Genomic DNA, 16139 nt, shown 5'->3' with positions numbered 1-16139 from the left:
CTGTGCGGCAACACTGGCCCCAGATCTCAAAAAACTTTTTGCTCCCAAATAGTTACCTTTTAATTCTGTTAGTACTTGGTGCAAATAATAAGGGTGTTTGTGATGTGTCTGGATGTAAACACTCCCTGTGCTTTAACACATGTGACCCTCATAACATGCCAGCGATTTTCCAGGAGGCACGGGAGCCCCCGCTAAACCACAGGGATCTTTTCCAAGCCCCCAGTGGATACCTGAAACCTAGATATGCCGTATTTTTCCTATACATGCATATCTGTGATAAAGTTCAATTTATAAACAAGACACAGTAAGAGAGTGATTAATAGTAACTTATCATAAAATGGAACAATTACAACAACAGACTGTAATAAAATTGCCGGCCCCCCGCTCCTCTTGCGCTCTGGGGCCATTGTTCTGTCAATACGAGTTCCTGGAGCTTCCGCGGGCAGGTAACACACAGGGCACCGGTGCCCCCGGACAAAGGGGTGATTCAAGTCCCTGGCAGACAAAGTAGGACGGAACGGTAGCGTGGGATTTCATTGCGCCACTCAGAACAGTGCGTGATTGTTTATTTCTGGAACTTTCCATTTCATCGTATTAGACCATAGTTAACTGCGGAGAGTGAAGTTACAGGTAGCAGGTGGACTACCGTAGTACAAGGTCAGGCGGTCCGTGTGAACGATGGGGCAGGATTCAAGCCCAGCCGTCTGATTCCCAACCCTTGCTCTCACCTCTCAGAGTCCTGTGAGGGAGGTCAGTAGATGATGGAAGACGCAGTGGCAGGGCTGTGGAGGGGCCACGACTGGAGGGGCCGTCTACCCATGATCTGTGCTGGGGGCGGGGCTGACCCCTGCAGCTGGCTGATCGGAGGTCCCTGAGACTTCTGGGGAGAGGAGTTCGCTGGAGGAAGGCACACTCCAGGCAGTGAGAACTGCAAGTGTGGAGATGCTGAGGCTTCGGGACTGTGGCTGGGACCCTCTCTGAGCCCGGCAAGGAGAGCAGGTAGCGTGCTACCAACACCAAACCTAGGCAAGCCCCTGGCTGTGCCAACTTCCTCTTGGGTGGTCGGCGGTATTTTTAGAATTCTTACTTTGCTACAGCACCAGCTAGCAGGGACTGGCTCTTCCTCACTCCTAGTGTCCTCCGTGGATTAGTTCTGTTGCGTCGACTCCTGGTGGAGACCTGCGTGTGGGCCTGGTTGGGACCCCTGGTTTCTCTCCGAGGGAGCTATAGGCTGTTCCACATGCGACCTAGCACCAGCTCTCCCTACTTCACCCCTCTGTCTGCTTTTCCTCCTGCTTCTTGCCTGTTTAATTCTCCTCCCCTCTGATGATCCCAATCTGTGCCAGATACTGGGCTGGGTGCTGGTCAGACAGACCTAAAAAATGACACAAGGGCCTACAGCAATCATGACTGCTGGCGTCTGGGTGAGCGAAGAGGATTCACAGTGCACACTGGGACATGTATGAAAGTGAAGAGGGTGCTATTAATAATGATGGTTAATTACTAATTATGCTAGCACCACCGTGCAAGTTCAGGCAAACTGAGATGTGTGGCCACCCCAGCTCATTAGAAGGAAGGAAAAAGGAGAGATTTGACAAACAAAAGACAGGTAGAAAGGAGTCTTGGCAGGGGTGACAGTGTCTATAAGTATGTGTTCAGGGACAAGTGTGGCATTTACAGTGACAGTAATCTGGTACATGTCCCAGTCCTGAAAGTGGAGTCGGGGAGATTCCAGGGGGAACTCCAGGTGGAAAAATATGGGTAGTTTGATACAACAAGTTCAAGGTGCAAAAATCTTGCTGTTCTGCCACCTCTGCATCCACAGCAGACATCACTAACTGATCACAGCACTCTCCTTCCCGCTGGGCCCTGATACAACCTCACAGTCCTCAGTACAGTGCTGAGGGTAGGGGCAGTCGCTACCTGGGATTAGGACTAAGCCATGGGTACAGGTGTGCACCTGGCTGGAGATGAGGTTGGAGGTCAGATTGAAAGATGGCTAGAATTTGGGAGTAAGGAGTTGATGTGTTCTTCTCTACACGATAGGGATATGAAGATATGAGGGGGAGCAGTTCCGGTGGAAGGAAGGAACTGGGCCGGGGAAACCAGCGAGGGCAGTGCTGATACCTGGGCCCTGAACGTGAGCCTGGAGCCCATATTGGGTCTGGTGACCCTGCTTCTGGGTTTCCTCCTAGGTTTCCGGCTCCTGGGTGTAGCCGCTTGGTGGGAGGTCCTGATAGGAATCTCCAGCCCCAGAGGTCACTGCACAGTGAAGGCCACCCTAGATTCTGCCCCCAGGGGGAGAGAAACCAAACTGGTTTGTTGGGTTTCACCAGGAGAGATCTAGCAGGCTGGAGAAACTCAGGACTCTGCAGAGAAGGGGAGGGACCTTCCCTGGTCCCCTTCCCCCAAAGCCGAGAAATGGGAGGCCAGGAGTGCTGTCTGTCACGTTTGGGGGTGACCACAAGAAGGAGAGAGGGACATGGCATTCGCTGGTTGGATGTCTGCCTGCCAAAGGCTGGCCCCTGCCTCAGGGCCACAAGACGGGTGCCAGGGAAAGGCCCATCGGGCTCGGCTCCTGGGAGGTGCCAAGGCCAGGTTGGGGGCCCCAGACTCACGGGCACTGTCTCAGTGGGGGTCCACGGCTGAGGGGCCGGTCGAGGGTGAACTGGAAGATATCACGTCTTCCAGGGTTGGATCCCCAGAGCCTGGGAGAGGGGCCAGGAATGAGTCCCTGGGCCGTGGGGCCTTCAGGGGTCTCCACCTATGACCACCAGGCTTTGGGCTGAGTCCATCAGAGCCAGGGTGCAGAGAAAGGGAACCACTGCCCGCAGTCAGATGTGGGTGGGGGGACAGCTGCTTCCCTCTTTATTCTCTCCAACCCTGGGCTGAGACTGGACAAGGGGTGAGTGTGTGTGTGTTGAGACACCACGTGGTCCCCCCAGTCCTTTCTCCTTTTCTCTCTATCTCTCACACACGCACACTCACACTTCAGCCTCCTGTAGCTCCCAACCTAGCTTGCTTGGCAGAGGAAGAAAATTTTGAATCAAATCAGAGCCCCCAGTTTTAAAACAACCAGGTTTAAGCAGAGTGTTATTATTATTATTTTTTTTAATCAACACAAATGTTAGAGACCAGACCAAGGTCCCACCGAAGGCTCGTGACCCGTCCCCACCCTTGGCGTGCCCCCAGCCGGGGCGAGGGGTTCCCAGAGCCCAGTCTATTAGAAAAACCAAACTGTGTTAGAGTCGTCATCCAGCAAGGCCGAAGGGTGGCAGACGCTGCTTCTGCTGGAGCGCGAGCAGGCTGGACCCTGCCGGGGAGTGACTTTAAGGATTGAGGGGGCACAGGCCCTCCTGGGGCGGGGGCTGCTGACCTGAGGGGCATGCAGGAAGGTCTCACACCGTCTTTCCACTCACCCTTCCCTGCGAGGTCCTGGGGGAGCTTCAGCTACGGGAGTCAGAGTCCCGTGGGCATCGCGGGTCACCGTGTTCTTGGTTTTAGCCCCCAGCCCGGAGCCAGGCTCTGCCAGGCTTGGCCCATGAGCCTCAGGCTGCCCTCCCGCCAGGTGGGCGGGAGAGGGGGAGCATGACTGGAAAGGCAAGAGGGCAAGGGTGTGAGGCCTGGGGACACGGCCACCCTGGGGACAGGGCCGCGGGTGCAGTGGGGCTCCTGGGAAGCATGGCTCTGGCGGGGGCCAGGGCCCTGAGATGGCGCTCTCCCCCTGGCCTCTTGTCCCTCTCCCCCCATGCCTGGGGCCGCAGCGAGGGTTCAGTTGGCACCCTCTGAATTTGAGGGGGCGGTGGTACATGGGAGATGGAAGGTCAGGGGCCTCCTAAGAGACAATTTGGGGGTCACCGGGTAGAGGTGAGGCTGCAGGCCGTGAGGCGGAAGCCTCGGGGGACAGCAGAGACCGGGAGGAAGCAGGTGTAGGAAAGGGGGGACAAGCATGGGGCAGGCCTGTGCGCCCTGCCACTGCCAGCCCGCTCCCGGCCGCCTCCCGCCAAGCCTGCTGCCCTGGGAGACCCAGCAGCCCCTGAGTCTGCCCAGGTGGGCAGCCGCACAAGCCTGCCTCCCTGCTGCCCGCCGCCTGCCCCTGCAGCCTTGGCCGCCGCCCTCCCCCTCCAGGCCCCGTCCTGCAGAGCTTCTTCTCATCAGCCTCCACCAGCTCCCTCCTTCCTGCTGCCTGGCTCCTGCCAAGTGCTGCCTGGCTGCCTGCCCCCCCCACCCCGCCCCCTTAGAGCCAGAGCCAGTTGGGGCCTGTCTGCAGACTTAGCCCCAGGCCAAGCCCTGGATCCTTCCCACCTAAGGCAGCAGGGCCAGCCCCCGATCTGAGAGCCAGCATCCTGGCCCCCCACCCCCATACCCCAGCCTGACGAGAGAATGTGCTGTAGGTCAGAAAACAAGTCCAAGAACTCCAAGTCCCTCCTGGGCCTCTTTCCTACAAATGTCATCGACTCACCCTGTGCCAGACAGAACCTGGAACCTCAGACCCCAGCCTGAGGGTGGAGGCATGGGACACAGAGGGGCAGCGGTCTATCAGAGTAGGAGGCCTCTTTAAGTCTCAGTACACCATCTCTGTGTAACCGCCTTCCCTTGCTATTTCAAAAAAAAAAAAAAAAAATCTGTTCAAGTTCATATTCCACACCCGTTGGAAGTGCATCACTCTCCTCAATTCTTCAGAGAGTTCTGGAATGCCTTGAGTCTTTACACGCCCCCCGCCCCACGTCTGCCGTGGAGCTGTGGCTTCTGCTACATGCATTCGGTGTCTGCATTGGGCCTCTGCCCCAGGCCTGCTCTTTCAGTTTTACACAGCTCCAGCCGAGGTGTGCGGCTCAGGCAGCCCCTTCTACTTCCCTCAAACCCTCCTGCAGAGGGTGTGCAGGGGTGAGGCAGGCGGAGGGAGCAGGGAAGTCGGAGCGAGGCTTGCAGATGCTGCAGGTCACACGGCTCCACACGAACCCTGAACGGTGACATGGACATTTTCTTGCCACAGCCCCCACTGCCTTCTGGCTCTCCTCCTCTTTTTTGCATGTCTTTTCCTTGAGAGGCAAAATGACGCTATAGACAAATGCAAGGGCCCTGTTTCCAGGTAGCCTGACCCTGGGCTCCCGCTCTGCATCTTATCAGCTGTGTGATCCTAGGGGAGTTTCCTACCCTTTCTGAACCTCAATGTCGCCTGCAGATGAGGATAATAAAAGCTGGAGATAACAGGGTCGTAGTGAGGGTTTCACAAGGCAGTCCCTGGGAGACGCTGAGCCGGGTGCCAGCTCGGTCAGTTATTGCACTCACTGCCCCAAGCTCTCCTCTGTCCTCGGCAGGACAACTCAGCTTCCTCAGAGCCTCGCCCGAATCCTCTGTCTTGGGCTTGGAGAGGTCAGACACGGGGCTTTTGTTGGGCAGAATGGGGCCGCCTTGGTAACAGGTGCGGTTGGAATGTGTTCCACGTGGCAGTGGGCCTAACAGTGACCTCATAAGGTAGATACTAAGTGAATGCTATGACCTTCCTTCCTCTTTCTCTCTTCCTCCCAACCCCTACCCCCACCAGACCGAAAGCAAAGAGCCATAGCCAGCCAGTGCCAGGTCCCAGGTCTGAGGGGACTTACTTGGTCTGGACTTTTGCTGACTTGTAGGGAGAGAGCTGCTGTCTTCCAGGGGGTTCATCTCAAGCCTGGAGATATGGGGGCCATGTGCTCTACCTTATGGGAAAAACTTAACTAAGAAGGAAGTCAGGGGCAGGCACCTGCTGCAGTGGCTAAGACCCCTGCACCCCAGACCAAGATTTCTGGGTTTGGGCCCCAGCAACTCCACTTCCAACCCAGCTCTTGTCAGTGAGCACCCTAGGAGGTGGCAGATGGTGGCTCAAGTACTGGGTCCCTGCCACCCTTGTGGGAGACCTGGATTGAGTCTAAGCTTGAGGCTCTGGCCTGGGGCAGCCCCAGCTGTTCCAGGCACTTGGGAAGTAAACCAGTAAATAGATCTTTTCTGACTCTTTATCTCTCTTTCTTTAAAAAAAAAAAAATAAATGAAGCTAGTAGCTGGGTGCCGTGGTGTGCACGTGTAGTCCCAGCTACTCGGGAGGCTGAGGCTGGAGGATCGCTTGAGTCCAGGGGTTCTGGGCTGTCATGTGCTATGTCCACACCAAGCTAAGCATCAATATGGTGACCTCCCGGGAGCGGGGGACCGCCAGGTTGCCTAAGGAGGAGTGAACGGGCCCAGGTGGGAGAAATGAAGTTAGCGGCACAGCGTGTCCCTGTAACATGCCCCCAGCCCTCTGAGGCTGGCCTAGCGGCAGCTTCCCTGATATAAGGGCACTATCGCTGGTGCCTGTGGGCTGACTCAATGACCCTCACGCCCCCATCAGCTGTAGCTGATTGTCCTGGGGTGTTCAGGGGTGGCCCCTGAGCCACACTGAATCAATCATGCTCCCTTCTCCGGGATTTAGGGCTTTGAAAGAAGAGGAGGAGCAGGTATTTGGTGCAGTGGTTAAGACACTGCTTGGGATGCCTGAATCCCAGAGAAGAGTGCCTGGGTCAAGTCCCAGCTCCTGTACTTTCAATCCAGCTTTCAGCTAATGCACACACTGATGTTCGTTCAAGTTGTCAGATCCCTGCCACCCACAAGGGAGACCCAGAGTGAGTCCCTAGCTCCTGGCTTTGGCTCGGTCCAGTCCTGGCTGTTATGGGCATTTGTGGAGAGACCCAGAGGATGGAAGACAACCCCCCCCCCCCACACACACACTCTGCTTTTCAAATAAGATAAAAATAAACAAAGCATGAAAGAGGAAGAGTCCTTCTCGCTCTCTCCAGGGCTGGAACACGTGAACTGGGGTGGTGGGAGGGTCATGAGCAGCCACAGCCTCTGTGCTTGCTGTGGGCAGGGCTTAGAGAAGCAGCAGGCTGGGTCCCCAGTCCTTTGGAAAGCGCCAAGTCCCCAGTAGCACCAGCTCGAAAGAGAAAGCCCGTGGGGACCTGCGGGAGCCTCAAAGAGCTCTGTGAGCTTTCTGGGGGTGGGGGGTAGAGATGCTGAGCCCCCAGAGCAGGAAAGCGGGCTCAGACGATTCTAGGTGACCTTGATGATGAGAGGGAGGCTGGGGGTCCCAGCAACTTCCCTGGCAAAGGTGTGGGCATCAAAGACCTTGGCCACTGCTTACCACTGCCCTTGACCAACAAGGAAAACTTCCACTGCTCTCCGTAACAACAGCCTTGTTAATATCATGAATAATGTGTGTCGTCTTGTGCCAGCACAGTCCATTATTCTTTCCAAAGCCTATCCACATCCACAACCTCATCTGCTCCCTGTCCACCTCTGTTGGAGAAAGATGTATTATGCTGTAAGAGCTGCCTCACCCACAGCCCCCTTGTAGAAAAATGCTACCACGTGACCCACCCCTTGCTCACTGGATTAAGGTGCACACCTGTACAAAGGCAGTCACCTGTGGGCAGCCCAGTGACCAAGAGACAGCACCGTAGGAGCTTGGTACTCCACAGGGTTAATGGTGAGCAACTGAACCAACACAGCCTCTCAGGGGTTTGAGCCAAGACTAAATGAGCAGTAGGGGCAGACGCCATGAGGTGCAGCAAAGGTAGAAAAGAGATGTTGGTGAGCAAGGGCAGGCTCAGGTCAGCTAAGGTGGGGGAGCTGGCAGAGGGGCCCTGGGGCAGACGATGGCTTTGGCAGGTGCTGCACTCCATGGTGTAGGGTAGCACTGGGCCCTTAGGGTGCTTCCAGTCCTGAGCACCTTCCCGTCTCCAGAGAGAGCAGCCGGGTGGCCACCTCAGTGGTCTGTGTTCCTGAACGCAGTCCCACACCCCAGGTTGTTTCTGGCCCACCAGCAGGAGGAGGCAATCCCCAGCCATTGTCAGCACATCTAGCAGAGTCTGCCCTGGGCGACAGACATGGGAAAGATCCTGCTGTGACGTGATGACCTCAGTCAGGAAGTCACCTGTCATTCAGGAGAAGGTAGCAATGCCCTGGTTAATTGTTGACACAATAAGTCAAAGTAGTGGAGGAACCCTGCCTCCCTCCTTCCCTTCCTTCTCCCCAACTTCTCCCTCTGTCTCCTCCCTCCCTCTCTTCCCTCCCTCCTTCCTCTGTTTCCTGAAGCACACTTGATTCTCAAGTTCATTGCTCAGTGATTCAAGTACCCAGCAGAGTCTGACTGCTGTCTTTGTCCCAGTTCTGAATTCCCAAGTTATCCAATCTGATTGGTCCACTTTGGGTCAGGTGACCAACTCTGCCCCCAAGAGAACAGCGTTACATAGTATGAGTATGGCTGCTGGGGCTGGACCCTAGTGCTGGGTATTCTCAAAGCAAAAAGGAACACGATGTGAAATATGACCTAAAATATGTGTCCCAAACAGAGAGCCGTAAGCAAGAGATGTGAATTAATGCTTTTTTAATTGACATGTTGGGTGCCCTAGAAAAATTACAAACATTTATTTCAGTCCTCACAACAACTTTATGAGATATTGCTAATAACTTCATGTTGCAAATGAAGGAAATTAGATTTGGGCGGTTAAGACGCTTGCCCGAGACACTGCCGGGGTCCAGCTCAAGGGGTGGCTGGGTGAGGATCCAGGACCAGGTTCTGCTTCGTCTTCTGCCATGAACCTTAAAAGCCATGTCCACCTCAAGGCTCTGCAGACCCAGCCTCGCCCAGGGGCCTTCGGAACTCTCTGGTCGCATTTCCTCTGCCACAAAGAAGCAGAAACCGAGAGGGTTAGCAGCTGGTCCACAGTCACACAGGGCCTCACAGTTGGAGAGGACAGCACCCAGGTCCCCCAAGCCCCAGGCAGCACCAGGCCTTGTCCAGAGCCTGTCCCGTGCTTGTTTCCCCCTGCAGGGGCCAGGGGTGAGATGCTTCCTCTGCCACCTCTCTGACTCCACTTCCTCTGGTTCCCCCGCCTCTGCCACCCTCTGAATGCAGTCATCCGTGTCCCTGTCATCCCAAGTCCCTTAGCAGCGAGGGTAATGCGGCTCTACCACTGTCTCCTTTGCTCAGCAAGGAGCCGTTTCCACAATTAGTTGCAAGCTCCCCAAGGGGTATACTCTGTGTGTTCCTTATTTCACATTTCCCCAGGTGCCTAACATAGCCCAGAATATCCAAGAAGTAACACCATGAAGTCTGGGACAGGTGTTAATTGGATTAAATGCGCCTGCGTTGCCACACTCCATTCATCCACATATCATCCATTCATCCACCATACATTTGTCAATCTACCCACTTGCTCTCCCTCTGCCCATCCAGTTATCCCCCTGTCCATACAGCCATCCATCCATCTGTCCATCTGTCTATCTATCCATTCATCCACCCACCCACCCATCTACTGTAGACCTCTGAGTTCAACAGATGCCTTTCAGGTGCCAGATGGAGGCAGGTGGGGCTTGGGAGGGGAGCTGGGGGACGCCTAGCCACACCTCCACGCTTTTATTCCTGCTTTTCCCTCTGTCTGCAGTGTTCTTTCCATCTTCCTTCAGCCACCACTTACTTTCCAGCTGTGGCTGTAGGTAATATCATTTCCTCCGAGAAGTCTTTCCCAAATGCCCAGACTTGACTATCAGACCTTTGTATGTTCCCAAAACACCTTTACACTTGTCACATGTAAAAAATAACAGCTTTATTGAAAGTAATTCACAGCCTACAGATTCACCTTTTCAAGTGCACAGTTGAACGGCCTGTTCTGAGCTGGGCGACCCTCACGTCCGTCTCATCTTGAAATATTTTCACCACCCCATAAAGAAAGCCCTGGCGGTCGTTAGTCTTCATTCTGTCTCTGTAGATTTGCCTGTGCTGAACATCTCGTGTAAATGGAATCAGAGAGCCTGTGGCCTTTTGTGGCCGGCTTCTTTCACTTATGGTTTCAGCTTCCTTCTGCGTTGCACCAGGTCCCGATGCCCTTCCCATGCCTTTACAGTCTGGAGCCCCACTGGGCAGCTTTGGCCTTTTTCGGTCCTAGGGAGGCGCTAAATCAGAGACCCACGTGGTGGCCTCATCATAGCACATCTCTCTTGCAGCTCCCATGTGGTCATCCTATAAAGTTTATTAAAAACAAAAGAAAAAAAAAACACTTCTTCATTCCAATCATTCACAGTCTTCCTCCCTTAAAAAGTTCAGCCCCTCCCCAAATCCTGCCAATATCCACCGACAGGCAGCATCTGCCAGCTGTCCATAGGATCTCTGCCCCAAACTCAGAGCTGTTTGTCTGGAGATGTGTGTTCCTAGCTCAAGTGTCCGAGCTCTCGGCACCCTGAGACAGCCCCCACACAAATATGAAAGAACCCAGCTGCATGGACATCGATTCCTGGCACCAGCACTGCCCGCGGGCTCCATTGCTAACAGAAGAGGCAGCTGCCCGTATTGCTTCCAGCCTGGGTGACAGCCGGGGAGGGAGAGAGGAGACACAACACCCTAGGCCACATGGGATGTGGGATGAATAAGGTGGCACAAGGAGAAAAATGCATGTTACAGTTGGGATGTGGTTTGTCCCCAGGGTGATGGTTTGGGAGGTGACATGGCACCTTCAAGAGGTAGGGCCTCGTGGGGACGTCCTTGGGCATTGCCCTCAGAAAGGTTTGTGAGAGTTACAGTCTCACCCTTCAGCTTCCTGTCTGGATAAGACGTCTCAGTTTCACACACGCTCCTGTCTTGTAGTGCCGTTGTCAGAGCTGAGCAGATGTCAGCGCCCCACCCTTGAACCTCCAGAACTCTGAATGAAGTAAACCTCTTTTCTCGATCAGTTAACCTCAAGTATGTTGCTATAGCAAAAGGAAATGGATTAGTACAACTGGTGACCGCAGCAGCCAAAGCCAGGAGCCCAGAATTCCATCCAGGTCTCCCACGTAGGTGGTAGGGGCCCAGGCATGTGGGCCATCCTCCGCTGCCTTCCCGGGCACATAAGCAAGAGGCTGGCTGGAAACAGAACAGCTGGGACTCAAACCAGCACTCTGACGCCAGTGTTGCAAGCAGCGGCTTCGTGCCAGCCCCAAAGGTTTTATTTAAAAAATGAAATAGAGGCAGGTGTTGTGTAGTGGGTAGAGCTGTTGCCTGCAATGCTGGCATCCCATATGGACGCTGGTTCTAGTCCCGGCTGCTCCTCTTCTGATCCAGCTCTCTGCTGTGGCCTGGGAAAGCAGTAGAAGGTGGCCCAAGTCCTTGGGCCCCTGCACCCAGGTGGGAGACCTAGAGGTCTTGGATCGGCACAGCTGCAGCTGTTGCAGCCACCTGGGGGAGTGAACCAGTAGATGGAAGACCTCTCTGTCTCTACCTCTCTCTGTAACTCTGCCTTTCAAATAAATAGAAATAAATATTAAAAAATTTAAATACTATCAACTTTTGAGTCCTGACTGTGTGCCAATGAGGGACTTTCCATGCATGAGCTTGTTTACCAGGCTTTGGGGACAGAACTGACCTGCTGGTGAGCCTGAGCTGGAGCCAGTTTGAAACCTGTAGTTTTGGAAGGAGAGGAAGCAGGAGGGGAATGGGCCTCCTTGGTGGCCCGGTGCTCCTAGTTTGGGGCGGGATCTCTCACTTAAGGTAGCCACGCTGAGATCCAGGGCGGAGTAGCCCCAAGAGCTGAGGCCAGCTGGAGAAAAGTCAAATCACCTAAGCCAGGGAGGAGGGTCGGAAAAAGTGTCTGCACCTGTGACCACCTGCCACAGGTAGACGGTATGTGACTGTGTAGGTCCCTGGACGAAGGAAAACCCAGAGAACTTTAAGCGAGAGGATAACATGTCCAGTTTCTTAGAAGATGGACTGGAGAGAGGGGGCAAAAAGGGAACAGGGAGAATGAGGAGGCTGGAGCCATCACCTGTTTGGGGGGTGGGCGGAGGGAGCAGGTTCCTGCCCTCCCAGAGCAGTCAGCAGGCAAACAGTCAGTGACCTTCCAAAACTTTATATACCACAATAAACTTCACATTTTTTTCCAATTTGAGAGGCAGAGAGAGAGAGAGAAAGAGAGAGAGAGAGAGAGAATCCCCACCTGCTGGTTTATTCCGCAAATGCCGTGATGCCCAGGGCTTGGCAAAGGCCAAAGCCAGAAGCCAGGAACTCAATCCCATGGGGTCTCCTGTGGGGGAGGCAGAGACCCCATTACTTGAAGCATCATCAATGCCTCCCAGGGTCTCCATTAGCAAGAGCTAGACACTCTGATATGAGACGTGGGGCTCTCCAGTGTCTTTTTTTTTTTTTAAAGATTTATTTGAAAGTTATAGAGAGACAGGGGGAGAGACAGAGAAAGGTCTTCCATCTGCTGGTTCCCTCCCCAAATGGCCACAATGGCCAGGATTAGGCTGATCTGAAACCAAGAACCAGGAGCTTCTTCTGAGTCTCCCACGTGGGTGCAGGGGCCCAAGGACTGGGGCCATCTTCTGCTTTCCCAGGCCACAGCAGAGAACTGGATCAGAAGTGAAACAGCCGGGTCTCAAACAGGCTCCCATATGGGATGCAGGTGTTGCAGGCCAAGGCTTTACCTGCTATGCCACAAGGCTATACCTGCTATGCGCTGGCCCCTCAGTGTCTTTAACCACTAAACCAAATGCCTGCCAGCCCTAAATTTTTCCATTCCACTTTCCCCTGAACATTTTGAAGTACCTCTGTACACTTAGAAAATACATTCAGGAAGTAGTAAGAGATGAGAGTGTGAGACCAAAATGAAGCCAGGTGAGGGGCTAGAGACGGAAGGCGGGGCGCAGAGTATCCAGAATCAATATTTGTTCAGCGAATGAGCAGTGCTCCTTCCTCCACTGTGTCCAGACCCACGTTGTCTCAGGTGAGGCTTTCCCTCTGCTGGGCTCCACTGTTGCCTGGGACTAAGGTATTTGCTTGTTTTAAGAAGCAGCAGCCTGAAAGATGCCGTGTTCACACATTCTGCGGGAGCGAATGTCACATTCGATACGGCCCCTGGACGAGCTTGACTACTTTATTTATGAGTTCTGGCACGTTCCCTTTGCGGCTGCTCAGAATAGCTCCTGATCTCGCTCGCTCACACAAACGGTGAAATCAAATCTTCCTGTGCTAACCCGATCGTCAGCAACTTTGCTTATGTAAGCTTTCCCCCGGCGAGAGCCGTCCCAGAGCCCGGCCCTGCGCGGCCTTCAGACACTGCCGTCTTCGCATCAACATCTCTGACTTGCGCACTATTCTGCTGGTAAAGTGCTTTCATTTCCAGAAATCTCGTCGCAATCGATAGAAGCTGTGTGCCCACTGTTGAAGGCCAAGTTTGGGCCATTTGCTGTCCACTCACCTCTCTTTACCCCTTTAAATCTTTCTGGTTCTAATCCCTCAGTACTATCCCAATCAATGTTCTGACTTATTTATCCCAGGGAAGTCTCATTCACTTCTCTCCGCATCGCGCCGCTTCTGTGGCATGGCTTCTGCTGAGTGTTTGCACCCTGGGCACAAGCAAGGGGCTCTGAGAGGCGTTTGCTGTCCTGGTGCTGATGTGTGGATGGATAAGTGTATTTACACGTGAGCATGAATGTGAGCATGTGTACACATGTGTGTTTGTGTGTGCATGTGTGTGAGAGAGATAGTGGAAGCATCTGAGTTTGAAATCAAAACATCTAGATTAGAGGGATAGTTCTTTCCAGTTCTAGCTGGTAACTTTGGGCAAGTCACCTCTGAGGGCCTGGGTTTGCACACTTGTAATGCAGAAATGTGAGTATGTATCCGAGAGAAAGGAAAATGTGAAAGTCTTAAAAAGGCTCATGGAAAGACAGAATGAGGAGCTGGCATTGTGGTACAGTGTGCCAAGTGGAAGGAGCCATACTGTACCACAATGCCCACTGCGGACAGTCTACAATGTGGCATCCCGTACTGACGTGCTGGTTTGAGTCCTGGCTGCTCCCTTTCTGATCAGCTCCTTGCTAATATGCCTGGAAAAGCAGCAGAGGATGGTCCAAGTACTTGTGTCCCCGCCACCCACATAGGAGACCCGGGTGGAGTGCCAGGATCCTGGCTTCAGCCTGGCTCAACCCCAGTTCTGGCTGTTGTAGCCACTTGAGGAGTGAACCAGTGGACGGAAGACTCTCTCTCTCTCTCCCTCCCTCTCCCGTCCTCCCTCTCTCCCTCCCTCCCTCCCGTCCTCCCTCTCTCCCTCTCCCCCTCCCTCCCTCTCTCTCTCCCCATTTCAAACAAATCTTTAAAAAAAGAAAAGCCAAATGAGATGATGGCACGCCTTTTCCTTGAACTTTTGAAACCCCCATTTGTCTTCACAAAAACTCATGCATGAATGTTTGTGGCAGCATTTTTCATAATAGCTCAACCTGGAAGCCACTCAAACGTTCCCTAACACCTGGAGGGGTAAACAGAAAGTACCGTATATACAGCATGGAATAGTATCCAGCCATAAACAGGGATGAGGCACTGATGTGTGCTAGAACACGTGTGAGCCTTGAGAAAAGCGTGCCAAGTGGAAGGAGCCATACACACAATACTCCGCATATTCGTTCACCAGCAGTTGCCTTAACAGAGTCCCACAGACTGCGAGGCTTAACCCACGGAAATTCATTGTCTCACAGCTCTGGTGGCTAAAGGCAAGATCAAGGTGGCAGCAGGGCTGCGCCTTCTGGGGCTCTGTGGCCCTCACCTGGCTTTTGGAGGTTGCTGGCAACCATGGTGGTCATGACTTATGGAAGCACCACCCGATGTCTGCCTCCATCACACAGGACGTTCTGCCTATGTCTACGTGTGTGTGTCTGTACCTGAAGTTTCCCTCGTGATAAGAACACCCGTTGGGCCGATGCTGTGGTGCAGCCAGTTAAGCTGCCGTCTGCAGTGCTGATATTCCACGTGGGCACCAGTTCAAGAGTTCAAGTCCCGGCTGCTCTACTACCAATCCAGCTCCCTGCTAATGCACCTAGGAAGGCAGCGGAGGGTGGCTCAAGTGCTTGGGCCCTTGCAGCCTGTTTTCTGGCTTTGGCGTGGCCCATCCCTGGCCTTTGCAGCCATTTGGGGAGTGAGTCAGTGGATGGAAGATATCTCTCTCTCTCTCTCTCCCTCCCTCCCTCCCCACTCCTATAACTCTGCCTTTCAAATAAAATAATTTAAAAAAAGAATATCCATCATGTTGTATCAGAGATCATCCTAATGTCCTCATCTTGGCGAATTGCATTTGCAATGACCCCATTTTCAAATAAATTCACATTCCAGGTAAGCATTGAGCACGTGGATTCCACGGCTGGCAGGGACAGAATTCAGTCCATAATACTCTGTGTTCTATAATTCCATTTATGTAAAATGTCCAGAACAGGTAAATCCAGAGAGACAGAAAGTAGATTAGTGGTTGCCAGGGACTGGGGGAAAAGGGAATCGGGGAGGCCTGTTCATGGATGCAGAGTTTGGTTTTGAAAATGTTCTGAAATTAGAGCAGCTGTTAATATTCTAAAATCCATTGACGTGTACACTTTACACGGGCGAACTGTATGCCACAGGAATTTTGTCTCCTAAGAGCCGTTGTTGCTTTTTTAAGTGCACTGCTCGCCTCTCTGTTTGCCATCATAGGGGCGTGCGGATCCCATGATGTCATGAAAGTGAGCGTGTTTGGGAAAATCTGCAAAAACAAAAAGACGCTGCCACCTCCACCTCCCGCCTTTGCTTCTCCAGCACCTCTGGTATTTGCCGGGTGCCTCCCACACCGACCACACAGTGGGCTTCCTTTTCATTCCAGGCTGTTCTAATGCAATAAGGAAAACGCCAGCCCTTCTCCCCCCATCTGCCCTGTGTTCATCCTTTCTGAAAAGGTGTGTCTCTCCCCACTGACTTTATGCCGACTCCAGCAGGCACCTCAAAGCCTTTGTGTTTTAAGAGACAGGGTTGTTTTTTTTTTTTTTTTTTCCTCCTCTTCATCTGTGCTTTTGCCCTTGTTAGCTCACAGCTAGTTCTTTCCCCAGAGGCCAAATAAAATTTTATGAAACAGTCGGGATTCCAGAGGCTGACAAAATCCTTGCCTCGTCCTCTGAGTTGACTCCCGGTCTCTGCCCACCCCTAAGCCGCGGGGCAACTGGCAGACCCTGGAGCCCCTGCGGGCACGAGCCTTGGGGACCACTGTGTTTGCAGCAGTCTGCTCAGCTGCTCCCAGCCACAGGGGTGATGGGTGTCCTCTTACACTTGACCTTGGCTCCCAAGGTGAATCGTCTGA

The 16139-nt window shown here is 53.5% G+C and overlaps 1 long non-coding RNA gene across 1 annotated transcript; it reads right to left on the bottom strand.

Moving 5' to 3' along the window:
* Window positions 1-8390: 8390 nt before the first annotated feature.
* LOC149128886 (uncharacterized) lies at window positions 8391-11630 on the bottom strand. Its single transcript, XR_016211885.1, has 3 exons — window positions 11412-11630; window positions 9654-10033; window positions 8391-8693 (listed from the first exon to the last, which is right to left on the bottom strand). It is a non-coding gene; the product is annotated as an uncharacterized LOC149128886 (long non-coding RNA).
* Window positions 11631-16139: the final 4509 nt, after the last annotated feature.

Source organism: Oryctolagus cuniculus, chromosome 1 (assembly GCF_051225735.1).
Source record: "Oryctolagus cuniculus isolate XC-2025 breed Fujian yellow rabbit chromosome 1, ASM5122573v1, whole genome shotgun sequence".
Classification (NCBI taxonomy): domain Eukaryota; kingdom Metazoa; phylum Chordata; class Mammalia; order Lagomorpha; family Leporidae; genus Oryctolagus; species Oryctolagus cuniculus.
Note: the sequence above shows the minus strand (reverse complement) of the source record. Positions and strands in the feature narration are given on the sequence as shown.